We start from the raw sequence: 13,310 nt of genomic DNA, 5'->3' as shown, positions 1-13,310 counted from the left end.
CGAGTATGGGCGCGGCCATTTTGTTTGCGTGACGTATTTCCGTTTCCGGCCGCTATGTATAATCTCGCGAAGTAAGCGCATTGCGAGTACAAGTTCGCACGAGATCGCGAGGAAAATCGCGTGCGAACTTACTTTCGCGCTCGTGAACGGGCGGCCATCTTGTTTTTCATTCATTTCCTGTGTCTGGGCATGGTGTTTATCCTCTTGCTATCTTTGCCATCCTTTGCTTGTTTTCAGTTTTTTTTCTAACGATTTTGCTTCTTATCTATCCCTCTCTTTTCCTAGCTGTATATTTTTGTCTTTTCTGCTATTTTTGTTTACTTTTAAACTACTTTTTTTAACTCTTTTCTTTTCTTCTTCCCTATCCTATTCTTTCTTAATTTTCTACTTCCTACCTTACCTGCCGAGACCATGGTGAAGCCAGGCGCCGTGAAGCTGCCCAGGCACTTGAGGGCCGCAGCGGAGGCGGGGAGGAGTCCAGGACCCCGTGCCAGGACAGCATGCGGGCGATTGAGGGGGGAGCAGGTGACGCAACGGGAGATCTTCAGCCCGGAGAAAGTGGGCGCGCTGGTCTACTTCGTCCAGCGCCGCCTGCCCAGGACCATCGCGGGAGGCGGCAGGATCGCGGCCGGCGGCTACAACATCCTGGAGCGCCGGAAGCGGTGGCAGAAGGTGTGCTGGGCCATGTCCCAACTGTCCGGGGTCCAGCGCACCTACAGCCAGGTCACCCACCGCTGGACAGACCTCCTGGACCGGGAGCGCGACCTGCTGGACCAGCTCAGCTTGGAGATCCCCGGGCTTGGTGAGTAGTAGTAGCTATTTCATCACTCACTACTATGTTTTCTCCTGCTCTGTGTTGTTGTATTGCAAATATTTGTTTTTTACATGGAGCAAGCCAATAATGCTGCTGACGATTACATTGTAGTTAAATTATATTTCAAAATCTTCTGTGCATTTCAGGTGCACTGCTCTCCTTCTCAGTGGCGTTGCTACTATGCTTATTTGTTTTCTATTTTGTGGTCTCATTGGCCTGAGTAACTATTATGTATGAGTGTACTTTACAGAACTGCGTAATGCTAGACACTAGGGGGCAGATTACATTTACAAGCCCCTTGCGCCACGTTTACGTTGCCTTGCGTGACGCAACAGCGGCGTAAACGTGGCGCATCCCTGCGAGTCATTTACAATGGACGCATCTAGGGAGATGCGTCACGTTATAAAGCCATGGGCCTGCGCCACAATGGGTGCGTTCCTAGTACGCAGGGTGGGCGGTCCGGCGGCTGTGCGCCTCGCAAAAGTGCCTGCGTGAAATCTACAAGATTTAATGCAGGCACTTCTGCGACGCTGCTACGTCAATTCAATTCCTTATGCCTGCTTGAAAGAGGCGTAAGGACTGACACAGCATGTTAAGTATTGGGTGGCCCTGAGCATCACTGGAGTTGCATTGCGTTGGCGACGTGACTCCAGCGATGCGCCGCTCTTACGTGATGAGATGCGTCACGCAAGTGCCTACCATTGCGCCAGGGCGCGCCGCATTGTAAATGAGGCGCATCTGCCGTGTCGCAAGGGTAGTTTTGCGTGACGCATTTGATCTGGCGCATCTCTGGAGATGCGCCAGAACGCGTAAGTAAGTACGCCCCTAAGGGGCAGAATTGCAATTACCGTTGCATCCCTGCAAAGTAGCAGGGATGCGCCAGTAATTGTGCGGCCCGCTACCACCACCAAACATGGTGCGCCGTATTTGCAATGCGGCGCACCATGGGCCCAAAACGTCACCGAAGCTTTACTGCTGGAGTTGTGTCGCAACGATGGCGCAGCTCCAGCAATGCTCTGGGGTACCCTATCTCCCCAATGCTGGGTCAAGCCGTACGTCTGCTTCAAGCAGGTGCAGGGTTTGTGTGACGCATCATTGTCCTAAAGGTGACTGATTGAAATTTTGTAGATTTCCCTCAGCCACTTTTAGGATGTGTTCCAGCGCAGGAATGCCCTCCCTTGCGCCGGAACGCCCCCTGATGGCGCAGGGCTTTATAACGGGATGCATCTCCCAAATGCATCACGTTGTTATAATATTATACGGCGCACCATGGCGCCTCTTTTGTTTAGCTGCTGCGTCACAAAAGTCACACAAGAACGGAGCAAAAGAGCCGCAAGGGGCTTAAATCTGCCCCTTCCTTTGTACCCCTGACAATAAGAAAAATAGTGGCGGTGGATTGATAGTTTGACTATTTAAATGACTGGTTATGTAGCAGGCAACTGTTAGTGTTGTCACTGATCTGACTGAAATCACAATGGAGTTTGTCTGTCACTTTGCGTCTTGCCTGCGGACTGCTGCCTGCCAGTGCTAGGTGAACCTTTCAGTACTTTGTTTAGTGAGTTACGTGACTTTCGAAGTCGCAGGTCCGCAAATCAATGAAAACTAACCCTAATCAATATAATTTCGCGGAAATATTTTGTTATTGTTGTTTTGAAATGTTTGATTTGGTTGACATTGACAAGCAACAATCATCCATGTTTTCTGTTCTTTCTTTGATGTTGTACGTCAGCTCCCCCCAGGGGCCAGGGGACACAGGAGCAGCAGGCGGCGGATGCTGTTGAACAGGGCCCGGATCGGGCAGGCGAGGGCTCCTCTGCTGGCCCCAGTAAGTTTTCATTTTAGACTAGTACCTATTTTTCCTAGCGTTCCTCATTTGATTTTTTCAAAATCGTCTTTGATCTTCTTGTAGACTGTATCTAAATTCTTATCCTGCCTCTACTATGACTCCCTGTGGTATTACTAGATTATTCTTATTAGTCTGTCTGTGTAGCTAACTAAGATTGCACGGTTGGCGAAACTCCCATTCTAGTCAGCAATAGCTCTATCAACTTAGTGCAGTGCAGTCCTCTGGGATTGTCCATAATGTCTTTTGAAGTGTTCTATCTGCTTTGAAAATTCCCAACTATAAAATGTGAATGACCACCAAGAAAGAATAAGATACTACCTTTTGGTTTGGATAGGAGGACAATCCATACCACTACTGTTGCGGGGACAATTCTTCTGCAGAAACAGAACTATGGACAATAAATAGTACATTGCTTATCAATTATAATAGGCGCTGTTAGAGTTTCCACATACCTCTGTGATAACAGACTTTGAACCCCCAATGTCCTTACTGACTGACTACATAGTGTGGCACAGTCATTTACCTCCCGAATTCATCGATGATTGATCCCCAATCATGATTATCCAACGTAGCTCAAGAGTACGGAGTCAGAGTCAAGAAGTGTTAGAGGCACGGACTCATGCTTGCAAAAATTGCAACACCTTTCGCACAGTCACTCTAATCTGGACCAAAAAACACAGAGTCTATTTAAGTTTAAAAGCTTTATTAAAAGTAAACACATTTATTAAAATGAAGTCATAATAAAAAAACTAAACGTTTAACTGAGAATGGAAAAGTGGTTGGTGCTGACGATTAATTGGAGACTGTTAGAACCGGCTGTCTCTAGTTGGCAGAGGTATACACTTCTGACAAATAGGGACACACCTTTTCTAGTCAGGGCAAGGGGATCACACCCTTTGATAACCCCTGCTCACCCCTTCGGTAGCTTGGCAGAGCAGATAGGCTTATCTCGGAGGCTGTGCGTTAAGCATTTATGAACACATACAGTAACCAAGTGAATACACTACAAATGGACACGACACAGTAGTATTATAAAAATAAGGATTTTTATATAAGGCTTAGCACAAGACCAAATAACGACAAAAAATGTACACAATCTTAATAAATACTCTGGGAAGGGGAAAATAGTTCAAAGGTAGTTTCTTCTTTAGCACAAAGTCTTTTGTATCAAAGCAAATCTTCTTCTTGGAAACCCAGTTCTTAGCAACAGGGTAACCCACACGGGGGCAACACGACGTCGAGGCAAGGTTAATCCAAAGGTTCGGCGTCGACCACGAGGAGCGCTACGTCGAGCCCGGAGTCACACGGACTCCCAACAACACAGTACCTTGGGAAAGGAAGCACACGATGATCAGCGGCGTCGAGCAATCCGGCGTCGCGTCTTCGGTGTCGATCAGGCCTCAGCAGGCGTCGTTGTCGATGATGCGGTTGCAAAGAGTGAGCAGCGCTCACGGCGTCGAGAGGGCACGAGGGCAATGCGATCAGCAGCGGTGCAGACACGAGGTCCCTTGGAGCTGGAGCCGAACTCACTACTCACTGGCGTTGCTGCTGGCGTCGATCGGGCCCGGCGGCCGGCGTCGAGGAAGCGGGACACTGGAGCCGTACTCACTTATGTCGAGCTGGATTCGGCGACGTCCGTCGGCGTCGAGGTTGCTGGCTCTTTCAGAGGTGCTGGATTCGCAGGTTCCAGCAATAGCACTTTAAGCAGATGATGTCCTTTAGCCCTGTGACTTCAGCAGGAGCCTGGCACTGTTCCAGTCCTTGGAGATTTTCTTAGCAAGCGTGAGAGTACACACACAGTTCCTCTCTCCTGGTTCCTTTGCAAAAATAAAGAAGCACTGCAGGATTCCCCCCAACAAACAGCACTCTGGCAGAAGGGGTAGACAAGTCCTTAGATCAGCAGGCCTCTTGTCCTTGGTTACAGGGTTCCTTGTCAGAAGTGATCTAAATTCTTGGTTCAGGGGTCCTTCTCTTATACCCCTTTTCGGCTTTGATCCCTTTGTCCATGCAGGGGAATTCCCCAACATCCTGGGTCTGTTGTGGGTGGAGCCAGGCAGAAGCACCTGGCCTATTCATTGCGCAGGGCTGGGTCCTCAGACGCCCAGTAGGAGGTGTAGCCAGCATTGACACTGGCAGGAGATGAGCTATCGGCCTCCTGGCAGGAGGTGGGGCTAGGATCGTCCATGGCAGGCACAGAGCCATCAGCCGCTTGGCAGGAGGTGGAGCCAGCATTGTATCAGGCAGGGCAGGCTATCAGCAACTACTCTCCCCCTACTCTCAACGCAAATGTCCCACTCATCCCACACTGACTCATCCAGACCTGTGGAGCCACCCAGCTCCTGTCACACACACGCAAGACCAGCAGAAACCAGATATGGTTGGACAAGAAAATAGACACTTTCTAAAAGTGCTATTTTCAAACCCAGAGTCCAAAAAACCATCCACACCAACGGATGCGTAATTAAACCCCGAGTTCAGGGATACCAAACTCGACATTGCACCATGCTCCCCGAGCCAGCTAGGATCATAGCATTAATAATCCCGGCGGCCCATTCTAACTAATGGAGAGCAGGCTACCTCGCAATAGTGAAGAACGAAGATGGCGGTAATTCACTATTAGGACATGCCAACTTGGTCAGGCGTGTCCTACCTTATACTTACAATGCACCCTGCCCGCGGGCCTACCATAGGGGTGACTAACATGAAGTCAAGGGAAGGTTTGAGGGGCTGGCAAGTAGGTATACTTGCGCAGCCTGCGTGACAGCACTAGGCTGCACGTGGGTCTCGCAATGACCGACCCGTAGACATTCTTTTGCGAGGCCGCTCCTGTGGGTGGCACAACACGTGCTGCAAGCCCACGAGCGGCATTTGTATTTACAAGCCCTGGCACTCCTGGTGCACTAGACTAGGGACTGACAGTAAACCAAAGAGGCCAAACATGGATACAATAGATACATCAATTTAACATAGGGAGCACTCGCGCTGTGGCACTGATCAGCAGTGGCACAGCGCCCAAAGCATATACCAGCAAAACATCGTAAAACAGTGGAGGCAAACAGAAAAAATGGAGGAGAGACTCAAGCCAATGATGTCAGGTCTAACACGTGTCCCCTCCAGCTGAAATGTGGGGAGAACTACCCTTGACCTAGGGAGTCCTCTTCACTAAGGCGGAAAAATCTGGACAGACCATCAGCATTGGCGTGATCTGTACCAGGGCGGTGTTCCTCCGTAAAGTCCATCCCCTGTAGGGAAATGGACCACCTCAACAGTTTTGGATTCTCGCCCCTCATCTGCATCAACCATCTGAGGGGCCTGTGGTCTGTCTGAACCCGGAAGTGAGTCCCAAACAGGTAGGGTCTTAGCTTCTTCAGCGCCCAGACCACAGCAAATGCTTCTCTCTCTATCGCACTCCACCTCGTTTCCCTGGGAAGTAACCTCCTACTGATAAAGGCTACAGGCAAGTCTCGGCCCTCTTCATTCACCTGAGCTAGAACAGCCCCCACGCCATGCTCTGAAGCGTCCGTCTGGACAATAAATTCTTTCGAGAAGTCGGGTGCCTGGAGTATCCGTGCTGTGCACATTGCAGTTTTCAGGGTATCGAAGGCCGTTTGACAGGCATCAGTCCAGATCACGTTTCGTGGCTGCTTCCTGGAAGTCAGCGAAGTCAAGGGGTGCACAATATTACCGTAATCCTTGACAAACCTCCTGTAATAACCCGTGAGTCCTAAGAAGGCTCTCACCTGAGTTTGGGTTTTGGCCGGCGCCCAAGCCAGGATGGTATCAATCTTGGGTTGCAGGGGGGCAACCTTGCCGCTCCCTACTTGGTGCCCCAAGTACACCACCGAACCCTGCCCAATCTGGCACTTACTGGCTTTGATTGTGAGGCCTGCTCTGCGCAGGGCCACCAACACTTCCTGGAGGTGGCGCAAGTGTTCCTCCCAGCTGGCGCTGAACACTGCGATGTCGTCCAGGTCGGCGGCACTGAAATCCTCCAGTCCAGCCAAGACCTGGTTGACCAACCTCTGGAAGGTGACAGGGGCATTCTTCATCCCAAAGGGCATCACCCGGAACTGGTATAGCCCATCTGGTGTGGAGAATGCGGACCTCTCCTTTGCCCCATCAGTCAAGGCGATCTGCCAGTACCCAGACGTTAGATCAAACGTACTAAGGTACCGGGCAGCCCCCAACCGATCTATGAGCTAATCAGCTCTGGGGATGGGGTGCGCGTCAGTCTTCGTGACCGAATTGAGTCCTCGGTAATCCACACAGAACCGGAGTTCCGGTGAAGCACCAGGCGCTGCAGCCTTCGGGACCAAGACCACTGGGCTGGCCCAAGGACTGCTAGAGGACTCAACCACCCCTAACGCAAACATTTTGGAGACCTCCTCCTTAATGTATGCTCGAACCTTGTCAGTCACCCTGTAAGCCTTGTGCTTCACAGGAGGGCTGTCTCTGGTGTCAACGTCATGGACACACCAATGAGTGACACCCGGAACCAAGGAAAACAGATCCGGGAATTGTCCCAACAGGTGGCGACAATCCTGTTTCTGCTCAAGGGTCAGTGTGTCAGAGAGGACCACACCATCCACTGACCCGTCTTGCTCTTTAGCACACAGGAGGTCAGGAAGAGGCTCACTCTCCTCCTCCATTCCAGCATCTGTAGCTAGGAGCATGCCCACTTCGGACCTCTTTAAGTGGGGCTTCAAACGGTTGACATGCAGGTCCCGCAAGGGGTTCCTGGGAGATTTCAAGTCCACCAAGTAGGTGACATCGCTCTTCTTCTCCACAACCTTGAACGGTCCAGTCCACCTGTCCTTGAGCGCACAAGGTTCCACAGGGGACATGACCCACACTTCTTGACCAGGCTGAAGCTCTACCAGAGTGGCATTCCGGTCATACCACCGCTTCATCTCCTCCTGGCTGGCTTCCAGATTTGCCTGAGCAAGTTCTCTGAAACGCCGAGTCTGGTTCCGAAAGGCCAGCATGTAGCTGTATACATCCTGGGGAGGTTTCCTGGGAGATTGCTCCCAGCCTTCCTTGACCAGACTCAAAGGCCCTCTTACCGGGTGACCGTACAAAAGCTCAAAGGGGCTGAACCCTAGAGACTTCTGCGGCACCTCTCGGTAAGCAAACAACAGGCATGGCAAGAGGACGTCCCATTTCCGCCTCATTGGTTCTTCAAGACCCATGATCATGCCTTTCAGGGTCCGGTTGAATCTCTCAACCAGCCCATTTCCTTGAGGGTGGTAAGGAATGGTGAACCTGTAGGTTACCCCACATTCCTTCCACAGAGACTTCATATAGTTCGAAATGAAGTTGGTGCCCCGGTCTGACCCCACCTCTCTGGGGAACCCCATCCGGGAGAAAACACCCATCAGTGCCCATCCCACCACGGGGGCCGTCACTGTTTGGAGAGGGATGGCTTTCGGGTACCGTGTGGCATGGTCCACCAAGACCAGGATAAACCTGTTGCCCAGGGCTGTCTTGGGGTCCAGGGGCCCAACAATGTCAATCCCCACCTGGTCAAAGGGGGTACTCACCACCGGAAAAGGTTGGAGGGGAGCCTTCTGCTTCCTTCCGCTTTTCCCACTTGCCTGGGAAGTGTGTCAAGTCTTGCAATGGATGTCTACATCCCTACGCATCTGAGGCCAATAAAAATGTGTGACAAGCCTGTCATAGGTCTTGTCCTGCCCCAGATGTCCAGCTAACGGAACGTCATGAGCCAAACCCAGTAGGAAAGTTCTAAAGCGCTGGGGTACCACCAGCACACGGGCTGACCCAGGCTCAGCAGCCTTAGGCTCGCTATACAGGAGGTCGTTCTCTCAGTACACAAAATGTGACCCTGACTGATCACCTGAGGATTGGGCTGCGGCCTGCTGCCTCATGCCCACAAGAGAAGGGTACACTTTCTGTTCCGCACAGAATTCCTCCCTGGAGGGACCACCATCCTGCTGCCAATGGGTCAGCTCGGGCAGGTCTCCCAGTTCGGCAATTTGTTCCCCTGTGGGCTCCAGGGCATCCCCCTCAGGGTCTACCTCCTCCTAGACCACGGGAACTACGGGGGACGGTTTCCCGCGCCCCCTGCCTCTTCTCTTCACAGCTGGGTCCTGGGCCGTACTTTCAGGCTCCGGGACCCCATCAACACCCTTACTCGCTGTCATCGATCGAGTGGTTGCACACACCCACTCTGGCACGCCCAACATCTTCAAGTGCGTCTCCCTCTCCACCTTAGCCCAAGGGGAGTCTTCCAAATCATTGCCCAGGAGACAATCGACAGGCATGGCGGGCCTCACAGCAACTTGAAGAGTACCTGAAACTCCCCCCCATTCAAAGGAAACCTGAGCTACCTCACACTCTTTCTGGGAGTTGTCGGCAGCTATCACAGGGTAGAATGCGTGGGGAACCACCTGCTCTCTGGACACTAAGTGACACTTGACAGCTGTCACACTCGCTCCGGTGTCTCTGAGGGCTTCCACTCTATGGCCATTAATGGTCACCCACTGCCTATATTTACTAATGTTACTAGGCAGAGGGGGTGGAGGGACCATTTCCATGTCTCCTAGTGAGACCAGGGACATTTCTGCGGGACCCCTCCCACCATGGACAACCATCTCCTCCCCTCCCAGGGCTACACTCGCCAACTGACGGGGGGGTGCACACGGCGGTGCATTCGAATCCTTTTTGGGACACTGGGGGTCATAAAACCTGTGTCCCACCTGCCTACAACCGTAGCTGGTTAGGGGGCCCCTATGAACAGGTTTACCCGTCGGGGCCCCTGGCTTCTTCTCAGGGGGAGGCTGGGAACCTTTCCCTTGGTTCCCTTGGGGATTACTTTGGGGCCCTTTCTGAGACTCCTTCTGTTTACCCTTGTCCCCCCCACTCTTCTGCTGGGGACCCTGCCCACCTTTGGCTGAGTCTCCCACTGGACCCTTGTGAACCCTGGTACTGACCCAGCGGTCCGCCTCCTCAGCAAGTTTTCTAGGGTTAGATATCTTGCTATCAATAAGGTGCTGGCGCAGCTCTGGAAAACAGTTATTAGACAAATGCTCCCAAGCAAACAAATCATAAAGAGCTTCATAACTTTTCACTTTGCTGCCCTTTACCCAACCATCCATGGCTCTGCAAAAATAAGACACATATTCAACCCACGTCGTACCAGGCAACTTCTTACATTCTCAAAAAGCTTGTCTGTACTTCTCGGGGGTTAGGCCATACCGCAACATTAAAGCATCTTTCATATGAGCATACGACATCCTATCCGCAACAGGCATGCCTAACAGGGTATCTCTCCCCTCATTCACAAAGCGACCCCACAACCCCGCTCCCCAATTCTTCACAGGGACCTGGTGGGCCAACAATGCTAACTCATATGCTTTAAACCACTGACCAATATCTTCGTTCCTATGATAATCTTTGATCACATCTTTGGGAAAGTAAAACTTACTTTCTGCAGGCTCGGATGGGATGCTGCCACCAGAGGGATTCAATTCTAACTTCTTAGCTTGGATGTCCAACTCCCTCAACTTGGTATCACGGTCCAAAGCTAACTTCTCTCTTTCAAAATCTAACCTTTTGGTCTCCAAATCAGCTTCTCTTCTACCTCTTGCATTTTCGAACTCCAACTGCCCATTTATCTTTAGCCTTGCCATTTCCATGTTGTATGCACGCTCCTTCGCCCTTTCTTCTTGTTCTTCAGGGGAAAGACCTTTGGAGGAAACACTGCTTCCGGGAGAGGACTCAGGCCCATTCACTGGCGCCTCCTCATCCCCTTCCACTGGCGGTACCACCACCGGATCAGTGGGATCTCTGGACTCTAACCAGGCCTCCAATGCTTTGAGATATTCCGTTTTGTTTTTGCAGCCCTTGGTAGGAACTTTCAACTGCTTGCAAAAGGATTTCAGTTCCTTCAGTTTGTAGACGTTTATCTTCGCTCTGTCGAATTCCTCCACAACAACAACAGGGGTAGTGACTCCGGTGTCACTCATGGTCAAAACTGGCAGTGTTAAAAAAAATCAAGCTTCAGAAAAGCGGAGAACAAAAATAGAATCCTTCCAAATAGATTGTGACTGCGCTATGGTCTGCTTTCACTATGTAGCGCACACTAATCACTGCACATGGGTCACAAATGCAAAGTTCAAATCCTCACCGCTGACCCACCAATGTTAGAACCGGCTGTCTCTAGTTGGCAGAGGTATACACTTCTGACAAATAGGGACACACCTTTTCTAGTCAGGGCAAGGGGATCACACCCTTTGATAACCCCTGCTCACCCCCTCGGTAGCTTGGCAGAGCAGATAGGCTTATCTCGGAAGCTGTGCGTTAAGCATTTATGACCACATACAGTAACCAAGTGAATACACTACAAATGGACACGACACAGTAGTATTATAAAAATAAGGATTTTTATATAAGGCTTAGCACAAGACCAAATAACGACAAAAAATGTACACAATCTTAATAAATACTCTGGGAAGGGGAAAATAGTTCAAAGGTAGTTTCTTCTTTAGCACAAAGTCTTTCGTATCAAAGCAAATCTTCTTCTGAAACCCAGTTCTTAGCAACAGGGTAACCCACACGGGGGCTACACGACGTCGAGGCAAGGTTAATCCAAAGGTTCGGCGTCGACCGCGAGGAGCGCTACGTCGAGCCCGGAGTCACACGGACTCCCAACAACACAGTACCTTGGGAAAGGAAGCACACGATGATCAGCGGCGTCGAGCAATCCGGCGTTGCGTCTTCGGTGTCGATCAGGCCTCAGCAGGCGTCGTTGTCGATGATGCGGTTGCAAAGAGTGAGCAGCGCTCACGGCGTCGAGAGGGCACGAGGGCGATGCGATCAGCAGCGGTGCAGACACGAGGTCCCTTGGAGCTGGAGCCGAACTCACTACTCACTGGCGTTGCTGCTGGCGTTGATCGGGCCCGGCGGCCGGGGTCGAGGAAGCGGGACACTGGAGCCGTACTCACTTATGTCGAGCTGGATTCGGCGACGTCCGTCGGCGTCGAGGTTGCTGGCTCTTTCAGAGGTGCTGGATTCGCAGGTTCCAGCAATAGCACTTTAAGCAGATGAAGTCCTTTAGCCCTGTGACTTCAGCAGGAGACTGGCACTCTTCCAGTCCTTGGAGATTTTCTTAGCAAGCGTGAGAGTACACACAGAGTTCCTCTCTCCTGGTTCCTTGGCAAAAATAAAGAAGCACTGCAGGATTCCCCCAAGCAAACAGCACTCTGGCAGAAGGGGTAGGCAAGTCCTTAGATCAGCAGGCCTCTTGTCCTTGGTTACAGGGTTCCTTGTCAGAAGTGATCTAAATTCTTGGTTCAGGGGTCCTTCTCTTATACCCCTTTTCGGCTTTGATCCCTTTGTCCATGCAGGGGAATTCCCCAACATCCTGGGTCTGTTGTGGGTGGAGCCAGGCAGAAGCACCTGGCCTATTCATTGCGCAGGGCTGGGTCCTCAGGCGCCTAGCAGGAGGTGGAGCCAGCATTGACACTGGCAGGAGCAGAGCTATCGGCCTCCTGGCAGGAGGTGGGGCTAGGAACACCCATGGTAGGCACAGAGCCATCAGCCGCTTGGCAGGAGGTGGAGCCAGCATTGTATCAGGCAGGGCAGGCTATCAGCAACTACTCTCCCCCTACTCTCAACGCAAATGTCCCACTCATCCCACACTGACTCATCCAGACCTGTGGAGCCACCCAGCTCCTGTCACACACACGCAAGACCAGCAGAAACCAGATATGGTTGGACAAGAAAATAGACACTTTCTAAAAGTGCTATTTTCAAACCCAGAGTCCAAAAAACCATCCACACCAACGGATGCGTAATTAAACCCCGAGTTCAGGGATACCAAACTCGACATTGCACCATGCTCCCCGAGCCAGCTAGGATCATAGCATTAATAATCCCGGCGGCCCATTCTAACTAATGGAGAGCAGGCTACCTCGCAATAGTGAAGAAAGAAGATGGCGGTAATTCACTATTAGGACATGCCAACTTGGTCAGGCGTGTCCTACCTTATACTTACAATGCACCCTGCCCGCGGGCCTACCATAGGGGTGACTAACATGAAGTCAAGGGAAGGTTTGAGGGGCTGGCAAGTAGGTATATTTGCGCAGCCTGCGTGACAGCACTAGGCTGCACGTGGGTCTCGCAATGACCGACCCGTAGACATTCTTTTGCGAGGCCGCTCCTGTGGGTGGCACAACACGTGCTGCAAGCCCACGAGCGGCATTTGTATTTACAAGCCCCGGCACTCCTGGTGCACTAGACTAGGGACTGACAGTAAACCAAATAGGCCAAACATGGATACAATAGATACATCAATTTAACATAGGGAGCACTCGCGCTGTGGCACTGATCAGCAGTGGCACAGCGCCCAAAGCATATACCAGCAAAACATCGTAAAACAGTGGAGGCAAACAGAAAAAATGGAGGAGAGACTCAAGCCAATGATGTCAGGTCTAACAGAGACATTTCTTGTGGTCGGGCCGAGCTCTCACCTGGTTTCAACTTGATCTTGATGTTAGAAGTCCATCTTCTGTCTGTGTGGAGAAAAATGGTGCGTGTTAAAAAGCCAGCCTTCATCAGTTGTGCCAAAAAGTGCAGCAAGACAACACCCTTCCCTGGAAAAAGGGACATTTTTTTTACTTTCGAGTAGAC

This window comes from Lissotriton vulgaris, chromosome 2_1 (assembly GCF_964263255.1).
Source record: "Lissotriton vulgaris chromosome 2_1, aLisVul1.2, whole genome shotgun sequence".
Lineage (NCBI taxonomy): Eukaryota > Metazoa > Chordata > Amphibia > Caudata > Salamandridae > Lissotriton > Lissotriton vulgaris.
The sequence above is the reverse complement of the archived record's forward strand: the minus strand, read 5'-3'. Positions refer to the sequence as shown.